The following is a 13,850-nucleotide window of genomic DNA, read 5'->3' on the forward strand; positions in this document are numbered from 1 at the left end:
AGAAGGAGAAAGGAGGGAGGAGAAGGAAGCATCAATTTTCACATGTGCCTTGACCAGGCAAGCCCAGGGTTTTGAACCGGCGACCTTAGTGTTCCAGGTCAATGCTTTACCCACTGCACCAAAAAAAACAACAACCCTGTTGAGCAGGGTTGGAAGGGGGCTGTGTGGTCAGGAGGGCTGAGTGGGACAGTAGGAAACCAGGATAGTAGTAGATCATTCAGCACAGATGTTGGTAATCCCTCAGGCTTTTAACTGTGGGGCATTCAAGTTCTGTGGGTAGGAGATGATCTCCTTAGATTAACTACAAGTTTGGGGAAGGAGGAGGCTAAGGGCAAACCCTCAAAGGTGGTGTTGCTGTGAACCAGTGGAGGGAGGACTAAAGCGAGGGGTGGCGGTGGGCAGCTGGGGACCTTTGCTTGGGGATGAGTGAGGAATGGATTGGTTGTAGAGAAATTGACTTGTCCCAGGTAGAGAATTTTATCCATGATAATATCCAGATGATAGAAGACCTGTTTGAAAAAAAGCAAGAAACAAAAAATACCATTTAAGGCTGAAATCACATTTAAGGCTAACATTGCGTTTTGTCAATCTCCCCTGCATTTTGTTTTGTATGGTCGCATTTATCTATATGTGTATGTACAACTTCTTTAGCATGAAAAATGTTAGAACACTTTAAATGGCTATATAGTATCTGTTTATGTAGATCAGGGGTCCCCAAACTTTTTACACAGGGGGCCAGTTCACTGTCCCTCAGACCGTTGGAGGGCCGGACTATTAAAAAAACTGAACAAATCCCTATGCACACTGCACATATTTTAAAGTAAAAAAACAAAACAGAAACAAATACAATATTTAAAATAAAGAACAAGTAAATTTAAATCAACAAACTGACCAGTATTTCAATGGGAACTATGGATCTGCTTTTGGCTAATGAGATGGTCAGTGTCCGGTTCCATATTTGTCACTGCTAGCTGTAACAAGTGATATGATGCGCTTCCGGAGCCGTGGCGCCTGCAGCTCGTGTCACCGGAAGTAGTACTGTAGGTGAGCGACGCCGTGCTTTGCGGCGCTGCCACATACAGTACTTCAGGAGCACAGGATGCGGCATCCTGTGCTCCTCTCACTGACCACCAATGAAAGAGGTGTCCCTTCCGGATGTGCTGTGGGGGCTGGATAAATGGCCTCAGGGAGCTGCATGCAGCCTGCAGGCTGTAGTTTGGGGACCCCTGATGTAGATAGTCCGTTATCTCTTTAAACTAATTTCTAATCTATCTGAATTGTTGACAATCTTTTGCTATTATAACTCGTGCTGTAATTAGTATTGTGCCTAAATCTTGGGTCAAAATAGATTTCTAAAAAGTAATAATTTTTTTTTAAGTGAGAGGAGGGATGATAGTGAGACAGACTCCTGCATGCGCCTTGACCGGGATCCACCCAGCAACCCCTCCCCCCCCCCCCCCCCCCCCCCCCCCCCCCCGTTTGGGGCCAATGCTTGAATCAACAAAGCTATCCTCAGTGCCCAGGGCTGATGCTTGAACCATTGAGCCACTGGCTGTGGGAGGGGAAGAGAGAGGGAAGGGCTGAGGGAAGGGATGAGGGAGGGGAAGAGAAGCAGATGGTCACTTTTCATGTGTGCCCTGACCAGGGACCAAACCGGGATATCTACACGTCGAGCCAACGCTTTTTCCACTGAGCAGACCGGACAGGTCCAAGTCACATTTTTTTTTAAGATTTTATTTACCATATTTTTCACTCCATAAGACGCACCTAGGGTTTTGAGGAAAATAAGAAAAGAAATATTCTGAACCAAATTGTGTGTTAAAATATTGAATAGGCTTGACCTGTGGTGGTGCATTGGATAAAGCATCGACCTGGAACGCTGAGGTTGCAGGTTCAAAACCCTGGGCTTACCTGGTCAAGGCACCTAGGGGAGTTGATGCTTCCTTTTCCTCCCCCCTTTTTCTCTCTCCCTCTCTCCTCTCTAAAATGAATAAATAAATAAAAATAAATATTTAATAAAATACCGTATTTTTCGCTCCATAAGACTCACAGGCATTTCCCCCTCCACTTTTTTTGGGAAAAAAGTGTGTCATTTTAGAGAGCGGGAGAGAGAGAGAGAGAAAGAATGAGAGAGAAGGGAGTGGGGGAGCAGGAAACATCCATTTCTATATGTTTGTCTTAACCAGGCAAGCCCAGGGTTTTGAACTGGTGACTTCAGCATTTCAGGTCAACGCTTTATCCACTGTGCCACCACAGGTCAAGCCTAAGTAACTTTTAATTACAGGAATGAAGGAAGGAAGGAGATTGAGATTTTGCAGAGTGTGGGGCTGGTCTGTAGACCCAAACTGCCCAGAGTTCTAGTTGAACTTGTGTTCAGCCCAAGGATGGAGGGCAAGTAAGGTGAACTTTTTAAGTAGAAATAAAAAGGCGAGCCAGGGCTCACCCTGTAAGATTGCAAATGTGCCTAGCTGGCCAAGTACAAAACATTATTTTATGTAATCCTGTGACTTGAGTTTGTTGGAAATGTTCATTGTCAGATGAAAGTACCTGCTGATAATAATGCATGATTGCAGCTGTTCTCAATCCAACATTATAATGTTTGCCAAAGGAGAGAAACAATAGTTTGGCACCTCTTAGATGCAAGGCACAGTGCTCAGTACAGTATGTTAGCCCTTCATAGCTGGTATTTTAGAGATGAGGTGACTCAATGAGTTTAATTTCTGAAGACTCAAAAGAGCCCGTGCATGCTCTCCTTGCCTAAGAAGAGAGATATTAAAGCATTCTTCTGAGGACTTCTGATAGATCTGGCTACATACCTTGATCACAACACATAATACCTGCCACTCATAGCTTTTTTCCCTGATTAGACCATGAAGTCCTTTGGAACGACCATCTTTGATCTAAAGAACCTTATCATGTAGACACTCAAGAAATGTTTTAAAAATATTTTATCAAAAGGTAAGTTGAGTGTCCTGGGTAGCAAAGTTCCTGAGATTTGGGCAGAGAGAATTAACATTATGGTGGAAGAGAAATAATGGTAAATCCCAACAATGAAAGCATGAATTCCTGGGGCGTAAACTTTCTTTGTGATCTAATGCTTAGTCTGCTATGAAGCTGCCATGGTCAATTAATTAAAAACTATGTGTTCCTAATAATGTATTTTTCGATGGGAAAATACAATTTACTTCATTATACAAACTGTAAAGAAATATCTCTATTCTGCTCAGTAAAGGATTTATATTATTAAGTTAGAAATGAGCTACAAAAAGACACTTTCAGACATAGTAGTTCCAAGTGTTACTCATTTGTTGGGGGAAAACATTTGGTGACAAAAATTGAATGCATAGAAGAATTTTTTATAAATTTATTACAAACTATTTGATTGCTTCTTACCCAAATAACTATAAATATAGAACTACAGGCCAGTCTGGAGGTGATCCACCGTGAGTCACTACAAATAGCCCAAGCACAGCTCCATGCCACTAGCATCCCTCTAGGAGCAGCAGTGACCTCAGCCATGTCAGTAAGACGGTCTTGGGGGAAGGCTGGTAAGAGTCCGGGGATCTGGCTCCAGGTCGTCGCAGGTGCTTCAACAGCATGATGCTCATTCTCTGTCTGGCGTGTCTCCATGTACTTTTGCATCTTCCCAACCATTCAGGAGGGAAGGATAAAGGGTTTTGTCTCCTAGCAGAGGCCCAGGCATCCTCTGTAGTCACTGCTAGTGGCGAGGTCCTGGATGTCCTCCTCAGTGAGGAGGTAGATCATCCCCCCCCCCCCCCCCCCCCCCCCCCCGTTGCCTGTATGAGATGCTGCTCCGCCAGCCAGTGCTTGTCCTGGGGATCAGCTGCATACTTAGAGGTGTGGCTGCTTGATGTAGATGCTCCATCCCCAGAGCTTTGTTGGCTGGAAATACCAACAGTGGTAGATTTATTCAGTTGAGTTGGGTCCTAATTGGGGCCTTTTTGGTGAATTGGTTTACAGGATCTTGGTTTTCATACCGTGCCGGAGGCTGCCTCATCATGTGACAGGGTGTGTCCAGGAGGCCATCTCTTCCTCTTTTTGGGAATGTGGCCTCCTCCATGGGCACACTCCTCTTCTGCCTGCTGACCACGCTTTATCCCTGGAAGCTCATGGGTCAATCGGGGTATAACTTTTTCTCCATCTGAAAGCAGCAGTTTAGGCTCCTCAGACAGCTCGGACAGGCCTCCTGGAGCAGCTGTTCTGCACGCACTGCTTCCCCAGTGTTGTCTTGCACACTCAGCACTGCCTTTTGGAAGAACTTCATGTACTTGCTGAGGATGGTCTGGGTCTCCTCACTGATGCCAGGGCTGCAGCACAGCTCGGAGGAGGTCCATGGGGACGGCAGAAACTCACTGTCATCCAGGAGCAGCAGCCCCTTTGCCTGCACCTGCTGGTGCTTTAGCATATGTTCTAAGGGTTTATGAAAACTAGCTGCCTTGGTGGCCGGAGTCTCCCAGCTGGGGGCCAACCGCTCTGCCCCGCCAGGTCCCCATGCTCGCTCAAAGTCACCAGTTAGCTTGACTCTGCCACCAGCTGGAAAGTGGCTCCAGAAGAATTTGTCGCTTTCCATTGCACCCCCAGCCATGTGCCAATTTCTTTTTTTTTTTTTAATTTAATTTTATTTATTCATTTTAGAGAGGAGAGAGAGAGGGAGAGAGGAGAGAGAGGTGGGGGAGGAGCTGGAAGCATCAACTCCTATATGTGCCTTGACCAGGCAAGCCCAGAGTTTTAAACCGGTGATCTCAGCATTTCCAGATGGACACTTTATCCACTGCGCCACCACAGGTCAGTCAATGTGCTAATTTCTAATTTTAGCAGTGATCAACTAACTCATGGTCTGTCCTGATTCATCTATACTTTACTCCCCCTAACTCACTCAATGATTTTGAAGAAAATCCCGGACATCATATGACATTCATACACACTTAAGTATTTCTAAAAGATAATGACTCTCAAAAACCATAATCAAAATATTATTGTTACACCTAACTGAAATTAACAAGAGCTCCTTAATATCAAATATTCAGTCAGTATTCAAGTTTTCACTGCCCTACCTCTCTGATTATACAGTTGCTTTATTTGAATTCAGGAGTCTCTCTCTCTCTCTCTCTCTCTCTCTCTTTTTAAGATTTTATTTATTAATTTTAGAGAGAAGAGAGAGAGAGAGTGAAAGGGGGACGGGAGAAGCAGGAAGCATCAATTTGTAGTACTTGCTTCTCATATGTGTCTTAATGGGGCAAGCCCTAGGTTTCTAAAGGGCAATCTCAACATTCCAGGTCAATACCTTATCCACTGCGCCACCACAGGTCAGGCTGAATTCAGGAGTTTTAAGTTTTCCTTCCTTCCTTCCTTCCTTCCTTCCTTCCTTCCTTCCTTCCTTCCTTCCTTCCTTCCTTCCTTCCTCCCTCCCTCCCTCCCTCCCTCCCTCCCTCCCTCCCTTCCTTCCTTCCTTCCTTCCTTCCTCCCTCCCTCCCTCCCTCCCTCCCTCCCTTCTTTCTTCTCTTTCTCTCTCTTTTCCTTCCTTCCTTCCTTCCTTCCTTCCTTCCTTCCTTCCTTCCTTCCTTCCTTCCTTCCTTCTTTCCTTTCTTCCTCCCTCCCTCCCTCCCTTCTTTCTTCTCTTTCTCTCTCTTTTCCTTCCTTCCTTCCTTCCTTCCTTCCTTCCTTCCTTCCTTCCTTCCTTCCTTCCTTCCTTCCTTCTTTCCTAACTTCCTAACTTCCTTCTTCCCTCCCTCTCTCCCTCCCTCCCTCCCTCCTTTCTTCTCTTTCTCTCTCTCTTTTCCTCCCTCCCTCCCTCCCTCCCTCCCTCCCTCCCTCCCTCCCTCCCTTCCTTCCTTCCTCCCTCCCTCTTTCTTTTCTCCCTTTCTTTCAATTTTCTTTTAATTAATTGGTTTTCCCTTTATTTTTTCCTCTTGCAGTTTATTTGTTGAGAAAAGTCATTTTTTCTATAGAGTTTCCTGTATTTTACAAATTGCAACCCCGAGGTGCACATTACATGAAATGTAATGTGTTCTTCTGTCTTGTCTGTCAGATCTGGAAGCTTGATCTGATCAGATGCAGCAACAAGCTGTTATCCATAGTGTAGTATACTGACATCAGAAGACTCTTCCTGTCCTCTTCTCTCCCTTTGTGTATTGGCCATTGATGAACATTTCCTATGAATTCTCTTTCCTTCTTCATTAATGAGCTGGAAGCTTCCCCTCATCAACTATTTAATTATCATAGGCAAAGTATGTACAGAAAAGACATATCAAGGACTTATTTTTTTTTTTTACCAGTTTTCAGAATAAAAATATCAATTCTCTATTGTCCTCTAATGGTGACTATCAAGGTTTTTTTTCTAAAGTATCATATAAACCTGACCAGGGGGTGGCGCAGTGGATAGAGTGTTGGACTGGGATGCCGAGGACCCAGGTTCGAGACCCCGAGGTCGCCAGCTTGAGTGTGGGCTCATCTGGCATTAGCAAAATAAAAAATGCTCACCCGCTTAGACCCAAGGTCACTGGCTCAAGCAAGGGGTTACTCAGTCTGCTGAAGTCCCGTGGTCAAGGCACATATGAGAAAGCAATCAATGAACAACTAAGGTGTTGCAACAAAAAACTGATGATTGATGCTTCTCATCTCTCCCCGTTCCTGTCTGTCTGTCCCTATCTATCCCTCTCTCTGACTCTCTCTCTCTCTGTCCCTGTAAAGAAAAAAAATAAAAATAAAAATAAAATAAAAATAAAAATAAAAATAAAGTATCATATAAACTTTTGGATTTTTCAAATATTTGACGTGTTCTAGCCCATTGCTGTCTTTACTCTTACTGAGGCCCAGTTGTGGCCCAACGAGAGCCTCTTTGGTAGTACAGGGCCCCGTGGTCTTTGATAGTTTCCTTTGTTTGTGAGACAAAATGTTGCAGGCTCAGATTATACATCTTCTGTCCCAGAATCAACCATTCTCCAAAGCATTTTGTTTTCAAAACACATTTATTTTTATCTATTATCTATTTGTATATTATATATACACTTATATACACAATTTATATAAATGTACTTATATACAAGCAATTATATATAAGTATTTATATATAGATATATTAATAAAATCACTACATATGGTTTCAGAATAATAATACTAATATGATTACTAAAATATTACTATTATTACTAAAAACAATTTTGGATTTTTTGTTTTGGTTCTTACTGTAGTCTTTCGGTACAAATTACTGTTCCTAGACTGACCTGTGGTGGTGCAGTAAATAAAGCATCAACCTGGAGTGCTGAGGTCATTGGTTCGAAACCCCAGCTTCCCCGTCAAGGCACATACCAGAAGCAACTACTATGAGTTAATGCTTCCTGCTCCTCCCCCACCATCTTTCTCTCTCTCTAAAATAAATAAAATCTTTTTTTAAAAAATTACTGTTTCTAAAATCATTTCAAACAGTTCCTTTTGATATGGTCAAGTCACCAACTTGATACATTATTAGGTTCATTTGTTTTATTTTGCATTTGATTTTAAAGACTGCTATTTTAAAAATTAGAATTTAATTTTGTTTTATAATGATGTAAAATAGTTACCTATTTCCAAAGTCAAGTTTATATAAATAAAGTACTTTTAGGTAAGTCTAGATGGTACTCTTGTCCTTCCACCCTGATCCTTTTCCCCTCCATTAACATTTAACAAAATTGTATAACTTATACTTTTTTCTTTTTTTAAATTTTTTGACAGAGACTGTGAGAGTCAGAGAAAGGGACAGACTGGGAAAGACAGACAGGAAGGGAGAGAGATGAAAAGCATCAATTCTTCACTGAGGCACCTTAGTTGCTCATTGATTGCTTTCTCATATGTGCCATGACTGGGGGTTATAGCAGAGTGAGTGGGTTCAAGCTAGTGACCATGGGGTCATGTCTATGATCCCATGCTCAAGCCAGTGACCCACGCTCAAGTTGGTGAGCCCATGCTCAACCCAGATGAGCCCACGCTCAAGCTGGCGACCCTGGGGTTTTGGAACCTGGGTCCTCTGCGTCCCAGTTCAAAGCTCTATCCACTGTGCCACTACTTGGTCAGGCTATAACTTATACTTTGATTTTCAAAACTATAAGCAAATATGTATATATAGTTGTACTCTCCTCTTGCCTTCTCAGAGAAGCAGCATCACTGCATACTACATACTTTTCTCTATTATACCTTTTATATATAGTATATGAGAGAGACCAACAATATGATCATACAAAGAATAATGAAATATACTCACGTATATGAACATGGAACTAAGTGTTAAAGTTTCAGAGGAAAAGAATATTGTGGAGAATGGTTTTCTCTCCTACTCAAACACCCAAGGACAGAGTGTCCTGTGAGCTTGTGCTAAGAATGTCAAAATCTCTTTCCTTCCATGTTCATAGGCGAGCCATATCAGCGGGAGCCAATATTTCAGTTTTCTCTTATTTTTATTTGATTACACATTCTTTAATAGACCAATCCTCAAGTTTGTCTTCTAAATTGAATAGCTGTAAATGTTTCTCACTTCTTGGAGGCCATCCAGTATGGCTTTTAAAACCTAATAATCACGCCTAGAGCTAGCTAGCCTGAATTTCTAAGACATGACCATTTTAAGTATCCATAATGCTTAAGGAGGAAAAATATGTAAATAAAATTCCTTTATGCAAATGCTTCCTGCAACTCTTGCTGCCAGCCAAATTCTTGTAAATCATGATAAACAGATGCTACTGAAATAAATGACTAAGTAAAATTATGGAGATAGATTCTATTTATCTTATTTTTCAGTGTTAGGGAGGGAGTAAAGGATATTAACTAAATTTTATCTGTCTGCATGATGATTAGGGCAGACACCAAAAACTCTATTAATTGATTTCAGCAAGACAAGCCGTGGGACTCAAGAATTGGAGAGCTGCTCCTGGTAAAGGAGAGTTTCTATTACAACTTAATTTGCTTTCCCAAAGAACTGGGTTTTGAAAATAATCCAGTCATTATTGCTGGGCCTTTACCTACTATTTTAAAAGCTTTTTGTTACTTTGTTTCTTAACTTAAAGTAAAATTCACATAACATAAAATTTACCATATGTACAATTTGGTGGCTTTCAGTACGTTCACAAAGTTGTGCAACCACTGCCACTATGTAGCTCCAGAACATGTTTTCATAATCCCCAAAAGAAACTGGGTACTCATTAAAGGCTCACTCCCCCTTTTCTCTCACCTCCTCAGCCCTGTAAACCCGTCTGCTTTCTGTCTCTATGGATTTGCCTGTTCTGGATATTTGAGAATATATAATGTGTGGCTTTTTGTGTCTGGTTTCTTTCAGTTAGCATAATGTTTTCACATTCATCCTTATTGTAGGTATCAGTACTTCATTCCTTTTTATGGCCAAATAATATTTCTTTATGGATATACCACAATTTATGCATCATCAGTTGATGAATACTTTGGTTGTTTTACCTTTGGCTATTGTGAATAGTGTGGCTATAAACATTGGTTTACAAGTGATTGTTTGAACACCTGGTTTCAATTCTGTTCGGCATATACCTAGGAGTAGAATTGCTGGGTCATATAGTAACTGTTTTCACTTGTTTGAGTAACTGTCAGGCTGTCTTTTCATGTGCTTGACTGTCTTGTTTGATGCACAAGAGTTTATTCTAATACAGTCCAATTTATCTATTTTTGTTGTTGTTGCTTGTGCTTTTGGTGTTATATCCAAGAATCCACTGCCAAATCCAACATCATGAAGTTTTATGCTTGTTTTTCTTCTAAGAGTTTTATAGTTTTTTTTTTATTATTCATTTTTTTTTTAGAGAGGAGAGGGAGAGAGAGAGAGAGAGAGAGAGGAAAGACAGAGAGAGAGAAGGGGGGAGGAGCTGGAAGCATCAACTCCCATATGTGCCTTGACCAGGCAAGCCCAGGGTTTTGAACCGGCGACCTCAGCATTTCCAGGTCGACGCTTTATCCACTGCGCCACCACAGGTCAGGCAAGAGTTTTATAGTTTTAACTATTGCATTTAGGTTAATGATTCATTTTTAGTTAATATTTTGCACATAGGGTAAGGTAAGGATTCAGCCTCATCTTTTGCATATGAATATCCAATTATTCCAGCACCATTTGTTGAGAAGACTCTCTTTTTACCTATTGAATGATCTTGACATCCTTCTGCAAATCAATTAACCATAAGGTATGGGTTTATTTCTGGACTTTCAATTCTATCCCATTAATCTTTATGTCTTATGTTTTGATTACTACAGTTTTGTAATAAGTTGTGAAATTTGGAGGTGTGATCCCTCCAACTTTCTTCTTTTTAAAGATTATTTTGACTATTCAACATCTTTTGTAATTCCATATGAATTTTAGGGTCAGCATATCCATTTCTGCAAAAATGAAAATTAGAATTTTGATTAGGATTGCAGTGAATCTATAGTTCAATTTGGGGAGTACTGACATATTAACAATACTAATTCCAATTCATGAATACGGGATGTCTTTCCACTTATTTAGGTGATTAATTTCTTTTAACAATGTTTTACAGTTTCTAGTATACAAGTCTTACATTGCCCTGGTTAAATTTACCACCCTCCCAAACTTTTTTGATGCTATTGTAACTGAAATTATTTTCTTAATTTATTTTCAAATCACTTATGGCTTATATGTAGAAATACCACTCATTTTTGTATATTGAGGTTACTACTATTTTTAAGAAAACTGTTTTCCTACCAGTGAATTTTTGAGAACTTTTTGGGGGATTTAACAGTCACTTTCTGATCCTCAGTCTTTCCAAATGCTAACAGATATTACCTACTTTTTATAGTCTTACTCATCTTGATATGCGCATGTCAACACTTCCTTCTTAACAAGAAATTCCTGCTCTTAAACATAGTTCACACTTCATTTGAAGATGCTGACTGAATTTAATTTAAAAATAAAAAATAAATTAAAAAAGGAAAATGCTGCCTGAAACGTCAGACCCATGAGAATCACCTAGTCCTAGTGAGTTCAGAAAAGAGAGGTTCTGCTGGGCCCCACCCCAGACCAATTAAACCCGAATCTGTGGGGCGGAGCCTCGTCGTCGACATGTTTGAACAGTTCCTGTGTGAGTCTAATATGCAGCCAGGGCTGAAGATGACCGTGCTAGGGTGAAGAGGGGTCTGAAGAGAGATGAGCCAGGAGAAGTGAGGGTCACCTGCTGCTTTGGTTAGCGGAAGGGAAGGAAAAATCAGAGAATCCCTTCATGTTTCACAGTAACAGGTATGAAGAGGATGGAGTACTAAGTGGTATAAGAAACAGAAGATATAGGGAAATAGCCATCCCACTAGTTAAGGGGTAAAAAAGTCTATTACTTGACGTTGGAAACAAAACAAACAAAAAAACAAAAAGGAAAAGCAAAGAAAGCACAAAATATTTAGTGGAAATGAATGAACACAAGTGAATAACTTGGGTTTGGTATAGTCTCATTTTCATGTTTTACTTTGGAGATTTGTAACTGAGCAGAATTGAGTGACTGTAGTTTACAAAATGAATAAAAGAAAAAAGATAGGAAATCATTTGCCAGCATTATTGTTCAGACGGGGAGCTCACTACCCACCTGTCAGGAGTCAGCAAGTTTGATCTCTGCTCACAATAGGAAGTCAGAACAGCACCAACCTGTCCCGACCTCGCCTCCTTTAGCCACAAACGCTCAGCAGACCTTTACTCTGGGTAGATTTTTCTTTCCTTCTGATTTCCAGCCTTCCCCTTCGGCTGTTTCTGGGGCTGTACACTACTGGAGAATTGACACAGGACAGCCGCGGGGGTGGGGGGTGTAGGGGGATACTGTCTCTTCCTGAAGTCATTTATATTGGTATTATTACAGTAAATTCTTTATGAAGTAAAAATCAATAGTCACCAACATCCTGAGTAGTGAGGAAAATAATTGTTTATGGCACTCAGCTTAAGCTGTTCTGGTAATCACGTTGAAAAATACAATATTTATTCATTAGATCAAATTTAATGAGGCCTCCTGGCAGTAATTATAAAAATTACTGTAGCAGTAAATTACTAATGAGTTGTGATGTGCTTCCTACCTGTGAAGAAGGACTGGGGGTTGAAAAAGCTTGCTACCCAGATGAGGAGGCGAGGGAGGGAGCCCCACAGGCCCGCGCGGCTCTCTCACCCGGGCGGGAAGGGATCAGCGTGCCCCGACCACAAAAGCAAACAACAAAAAAGACCAAGGGCCAAGGACAGGCAACTGGGGGCTTGGGGGGGGGGCGGTGGTTCTTGCAGCCATCGGAACACGATCAAGACTAGAGCGTTCTTTCCCCCAAAGGTGAGCATCATCTTAGCGCCTTGGAGGGGCCGGCGCGCTGGGGTCACAGAGGAGCACTCATCCGATGCCCGGGAAGGACAGAGCTTCTTATTCAGGCTGAGAAATGATTCCAGACACACGCCGCCCTTCAAGTCTGAAGGCTCGACTCTGACTGCGGAGGTGCGGGTTCGGCTCTCGCTTTGAAAACCAGCCGCTGAGCTGGGTCCCTGCTCTAACGCGGGCACGGTTGATGGTTTCCCCCAGCCGCCGGGGGTTTCTTCCTCCGCCAAAGGCTCAGAACCAGCTAGAAGTTTTGCTCTTCTATTTATAGCATGGAGCCAAGGTACTTACTTTTTTTTTTTTAAAGATGCAGGTAATTAATATCGATTAAGAGCCTATATGTAAAAATGTCAGGAAAATCTATTGATTTGAGGGCAAGCACAGTTTTAAAAAATACATTGACAGGTAATATTAAACCTTGAAAAGATATGATTCGACACAGCTTCATGCTGCAGTTTTCTGGATTAATACTATTGGTAGTGGATATGAGCCTTATCCCTTACCAGGGTTACAAAGTCAGTTCACAGGTAGCCTTTGTTGCCCAGACAGAACCAAGCCCCTCCCCCCGGAGAGAGGCAGCTGGAGTCTGGTCATCAGCAGAAACGCCACTGAAGCCTCAGCATAGCGTTCCCCTCAAAAACAACGTGTCTGAACAGCAGGCAGGCTGTCGTCTGAAGTGACAGCTATCTATTCAGGTAGTGGCTGCTATTGTCTTCTCACTTGTAACACCAAGAGGATTTTTGTTTAATTTTTAGAAGTCTGACAGCATCTCAGAATGTCATACTCCAAGTGGGTTCAATTCCTCCTCTCGTGGGGAGGGCCCAATGACATTAGACTTACATTTTTTCTTTAAATTGCAGATGCCTTAAAATGAGATTGTCAGGTTTGTTGGCTTGTCAGACTCAAGTATCAAGATTGTCACAGTGTATTATATCACTATAATATGATCATTGTACACGAGACTAATGAGTAATATTGTACTTAGAGGTGGCACTGAGTCACAGTCACGTTAGAAACGGCGAGCAGCCTTGCGTTTTACCAGGAGAAGGTAGGAAGCATGGCTACCCTGTGGATGTGAGACTGGAATTTCATCATCCAGGGGAGGTCAAGAGCTCTCTTTGGAGTGGCAGGTGTAGCAGTGGCCAGCGGAGGGCTGCACTGGGGAGACCAGAGCAGAAGGGAGGCAGGGGCTCCTCGGAGGCTGATTGAAGCACTGATATGTGCTCAAAAAAATGGGTTTTGAAGGAAGGAGTAAATGATAATTGTGAGGGGTTTTTTTCCACAATTAAAATCACATGCAGCTAAACTAGAAGCAATTTGAAGAGGGTGCAATTGAAGCTGCAGTGTTATTTTCAGTATCTGCCTTGCTTAAGCCTTCCTTGGCCATTCACTCGTTCATTCCTTCCTTCCTTCATTCATCAGATGTTCATAAGCCCGACTGCATGCCGGGCAAATGCCAGACACCAGCCCCCCAGTGTGAATGCAGCAGCGCAGACACTGAGT

At 42.0% G+C, this 13,850-nt stretch overlaps 1 pseudogene; it reads right to left on the bottom strand.

Annotated features, from left to right (window-relative positions):
- Positions 1–263: 263 nt before the first annotated feature.
- Positions 264–4,606, bottom strand: LOC136378999 (deoxynucleotidyltransferase terminal-interacting protein 1-like; annotated as a pseudogene).
- Positions 4,607–13,850: the final 9,244 nt, after the last annotated feature.

This window comes from Saccopteryx leptura, chromosome 7 (genome assembly GCF_036850995.1).
Source record: "Saccopteryx leptura isolate mSacLep1 chromosome 7, mSacLep1_pri_phased_curated, whole genome shotgun sequence".
NCBI classification, from domain to species: Eukaryota; Metazoa; Chordata; class Mammalia; order Chiroptera; family Emballonuridae; genus Saccopteryx; species Saccopteryx leptura.